Genomic DNA, 5,159 nt, shown 5'->3' with positions numbered 1-5,159 from the left:
GCAGATGTCCACATCACAAATCATCAGACCCTTATATATAGCAGAGAAAATCAGCCCACGCTCTTTCAGTTCAAGACGGGAGAGGGGAATACAGTGAGCAGAACTTGCATTTTTCTTCTCCGTTCCATCTGCATTGAAAAAAGAAAAATCAGCATATGCATCTCTATCCAGAGCGCTGCTTCAGCATTGTTGAGTAGAAGCAAATTCCTTCTCAGGAAAGCATAACTGAAAAGTATTGGAAAGAAATTTGTTGAGACAGGTGGGTTCTTGTACGGATCAAGTATTTTGTGTTGAATAATCTAGTGGAATTTGCAGTTGTGCACAGAGATTCTCCTGGTTAATAGGTAGCTAGCTGGTGGTTTTTGTAGGCTCAGTTTGGTATGATGGACATATGGAAAGCACTGTTATGTTACACTTTGGTCCCTGCTACTGCCCTTAATTCTGACATGCCGTTGTAAAACCCTCTAGTTTTCATACATAAGTAGGTGCTAGATTAAGTGGTTAGCTAATGGGCGTCTTTGTTCCAGTAACAAAACCATGGTCTGTTTCAGCACTTTTCCATTTACTGCTCTGTCTGCTGTTTATGGCAGCAATGGAAAACCTTTTCAGTGAGTCTGCCAAATTTATTTTAAAGATCATGGTGTTTGGTGCCAACCCTAATCTCTCTTGGTGCCAAACTTTGCTCCAGCCACAGTAGCTCTACATTATTAGTCTTGTGCAACAGTTGCGTTACATCATGGTGAAACGAGGAAAAGGGATTTTAAAAATTCCAGTTATTCAAATGCAATAGTCACAGGGGGGAAAAACAAGACGGAAAACAAAACTCCTGCAGTTCAAATGTCAGTGTCCCTCTGTACTTTGGTAAGTCATTTGAGGCCTCCTTAATATAGTAAAATGGCACTTTCAGGAAGTGTTTTTCTTTATCAGATCAGACTTTGCGAAGGAAAACAAGAACATTTGTGTGAATGGCATTGAGTTGGTTCATTTGTCATTTGATATTTTCACTTCCATGCTGCCCTGTAGTGTATCGGTGACTGTAGGGCAGGATCTCTGTGAAGGTGCTTCATAACTCTTCCTTATTTGATAGTATCCTCTGGTTATCCCTGTAAAAAGCCCTTCCCTCTGTCTTGAGAATAAACCTGATGCTAACAGCTTTGTGAACTTGGGCCTGGGTTAGCTTTCATGTGGGCTTAAAGAAAAAGCTTTAACCTATTGTTACACCAAAACTCCTGGGAAATCAGATCTCAGCCCACCTGAACCCACAAAGTGAATCAAGCTGTCCCATTTGTTATTTCTGTGTTGTTATTTTAGCTTGACTTTCAAATATCCACAGAAACAAAATATTAATGGAATAAATATCAAGGAAAACGCCATGTGAACGTTTGGTCTGAGTAAACTCCTCCAATTGACTGTTTCCACGCTGTTAATGGGCAGGAGTGACAAATCGAAGTGCAGTTACTGCTCAAGCATTGCTTTTGATTAGTTGTAATTTTTTTTTCCTAACATCCCCAAGATACACAGCAATTAGATTGTGTTACTTTGCTCACTGCTGTTGTACTATAGCTCTTTAAAATGAGAGGTCTGCTCCACTTAACTTTTATCTATAAACTACCATCATTAGCCTGTCTCCTGATTCAGAATATCCCTTTTGAATCTTCCAGTTAGAGATAGAGGAGAAAAAAAAAAAAAGTTTACAATTTGTTATTTCTACTAATTAAGCAACCAACTTTCACTACAGAAATAATATTTACTGGAAGAGTAACTCCTACACATTTCACACAGACTCTAGAAGACCTTAAACTAAACAACAACTTTTTCCTGTGTTTTTAAAAGCATAGGAGGAGCTCGGTGTTGTAAAAATGCATATCTGGTGTGCATATATAGTTGCCAGTAGTGACAGCACAGACCTTTCTGCGTTTCTGTAGGCAGATGAAAACCTAGCACTTGCATGTGGAGGTACCCAAGTTCCAGTAACCAAGAATTACTGGTGTGGAGAACTGCTTGCTCTCGTTAAATAAACCTTTAACAGCCCTGTAATAGGGAATGGGCAGAGGAGATGTGCTGTGTATAGCAATGAGGTGGTGTCAGAGCTGGGAACGGAAACCTTTGACTTCCTGGCTGTAACCTCTACAAAACATTTCCTTCTTCAGATAAATTATTTGAGATCAGTAATCATTATTAATAATGACATTTGGTTTTTATTTTATTAAGAGTTTTTATTTTAAAAGAGAGGGGAAAGATGGTTTTAATTATGTCGACGAACAAGAGGAGGGAAGGATAGCTTCTTGAATTTTATCTGAATGATAGCCTCTCATCCAAGACCACCCTCTGCTCTTTTCAAACAAAGAGAAAGGATTGTGACAAAGTGAATGTTGGAAGTTTATAAATTTGATTTATTTAACCACAATATTTACTAATTCCAGATTGGTAGCCTGACTTACTTCAAAACAGGGAAAGTGTATCAGAGTACAGTTGGATTTCATAATTCAGGAGCAGATCAGCTGTACTTTCAGGCCATGGACTTGGAAAGCAGCTGCAGGGTTAAGTGGTAACAAACAAGCACCTGCGTTTGGAGTCCCCTTCATAGCAATTGCACTAGTGCTTGTACAAGCTTTGCCTTCAGCATTTATGAAGAAGAGTGTGTTAAGCGGGATCAAAAGGAGAGAAGCAGCTCTTTTTACATTGTTAGGCTTAACTAGTTTGACTCAACATGTTTGAAGATGATCCAGCCAGAAATTCACTGTTAATCACAGAACGGTCTGAACTTTGTGAATCTAGTATTTCCATAAACCTTAGCACTGATAGAGCAGTTTTATTCAGAAACCTCATAGGCTTATCACCATCATTGCTGTTTTATTGATAAGGAGAGCAAGGCAGGAGGGTTGAAGTGTGGCTTTCCCCAGTGAGAGCACACAGGCCTCTTGACTTTGGTATTAAATGTACTGCCTCGATTTTGCAGAAGCGGGACGAGAGTCCTTACCACCTGCACAGTGTCGAGCCTCAGGGCAAATCCATGGCCCTTACAGGCAAACTGCCCTCCAAGCAGCTAGCAGGGCTTGTGTCCTGCTGCTGCCACAGACATGCTCAATCAGCAATTACTTGGCAATTACAAGTTCTGATTTAGTGATGCTTTAATTAAGACCACAGCAAGGAAAATCCAAAATGAAAAAGAAAAACCCAACCCCATCCCCTCTGCCCTGCAAACCCTAACCCAAAAATCTATCAGGCAAAGAGAAGCAGTGAGGGAAGCCAACTTTGGGGAGGGTTCCATTTTTTTTTATTCTCCCTCATGTGTAGTAATGGACTACCACGAAGTTTTAATTTTTATTTTTTTTTTTAAATATGTGGAGCTGGGGGATGGTTGGGAAGCTGCTTAAATTCCAGACTATGAGACCAAGCCAAAGCAGTGCAGGGTTTTCAGACAGATTGTTAAATTACATTATGCTTCCAGTTTCTTAAGAAAGTGTCTTGTTTTAGAGAGACCGCAAGCTTTGTCACTTTTCCTTTTGGTATGTAGAGCATCAATTCCATTTAGGACAATGAGACCAGCATTTGTGTTTTCTCTCATCAAGATAATTCATGAATAGTTGAAAGTACTATTTACTAAAGTAAATACATAAAGATATAAAATACAAGACATTCATTGCTTCTGTCTCCTTCAGAATGATCTTCCTTGGTTTATTCCTGCAGACAGGTGAGATAGTCTTCCCTTCCTTCACTGGTGGTGGGAGGCAGGGAGAAGAGTCTCAATCAAAGAAAGATGCTTTCAACCTTCTACGTGTACAAAAGAACTTTCTCTTTACTGTCTTCTCCGGTCAGAGAAAGTCTGACTTGGGGGATTTAACCAAGGAGAGGGTACGTCATTCTCACTCCAACCTCACCTGCACTGTTATGCTAGACTTTTCCCTTACATCCCAGGTCCTTTTACTAACTTATTTCATAGTTATTTTCCCATAGCTCTTTCTGAATTATTATTCCCTGAATGCCAGTCCTTTACAGGCTGAGGATGGAGGTGCTGACACAGGCCTGTTATAAAGGGGCAGCCTTACCTTTCTCACTGGGTTGTTGAAGCCATTGCAGGACTCTGACAGTTTTAAGGAGTAAATCAAAAGGGTGAAGAAATTCTCATAGTCTGGGAATGGAGAGCTTTTGGACCAAAAATGAGTGAGAGAACATGCCCTGAAGGACAGCTCTCGTGCCTCACCTCCTTCTTGGCTGTTTTATGTCAGGATGGTCATTATTCATCAGCACGGACATCGATACTGCAGTGGTGTGACAAATTTCACCTGAAGATTTCAGAGCACTTTCCAGCCCCTAAAAACAGCTTAATTGGCAATTTATACTGTATTTCCCAGTTTTACAGAGGCCTTAATGTAGTCCTGAGAAACTTACCCAGTCTGTTAGTGACAGAGCTTGGGAGCAAAGCTAGAATTGCAGTTGTCTGGGTTGTCTCCTTCAAAATCTACACACGGTTCTCCCTAGTTGATGTCAGACCCAGCCTTGTGACAACGGCACCATGTTGCTGTTTGTAGGGGCAGCTGCCAGCCCTACAGCATCTGAGGCTCCCAGTGTACATCTAAGCTGTCTCTGACATCCTTCTGGCTGGGCTGCTCAGGGCCTTCTAAGAGAATCTGGATTATTTAGTCCATCTTGTTTTCCCTGCATCATTCACATGATGTAGCTGCAAAGGTCTGTATGACTGGTGGAGATATCCAGGCAAGTACAAACTGTGGGTCAGTGCATGCTCGGCTCATACCAGGGTTAGCACAGGTCCATGTCTCCTCTCTGGCCATAAAATGGTGCTTTTGTGGGACACTGTTTAGCAGTATCTTGCCTCTGGACAATATAGATGCTAATGTGCTCAAGACACCCAAGCACATTTTTCTAAGATCTCCTGCTATTGATGCAGTGGTGGTAGCAGTGCTGAGTCTGACACGGTCCAGACACAAAGTACTTTCCATGTTGGAAGAACTCAGTAGAAGCTGCTTTGTGTTACTTCAAGGTAAACTGCAGCCCTAGGGATAGTGATAGATATATAATTTTTGTTGCTGTTTATTGAGGACAGCAGTACCTGGAGGTCTCGCTGAGAGTAGGACACCATTGTGTTGCTTGATGCTTCACAGAAATGGAAGAGGAACACTTATCCTGCAGTCTCTGTA

This window comes from Antrostomus carolinensis, unplaced genomic scaffold (assembly GCF_000700745.2).
Source record: "Antrostomus carolinensis isolate BGI_N321 unplaced genomic scaffold, ASM70074v2 scaffold44106, whole genome shotgun sequence".
NCBI lineage: Eukaryota > Metazoa > Chordata > Aves > Caprimulgiformes > Caprimulgidae > Antrostomus > Antrostomus carolinensis.
Note: the sequence above shows the minus strand (reverse complement) of the source record.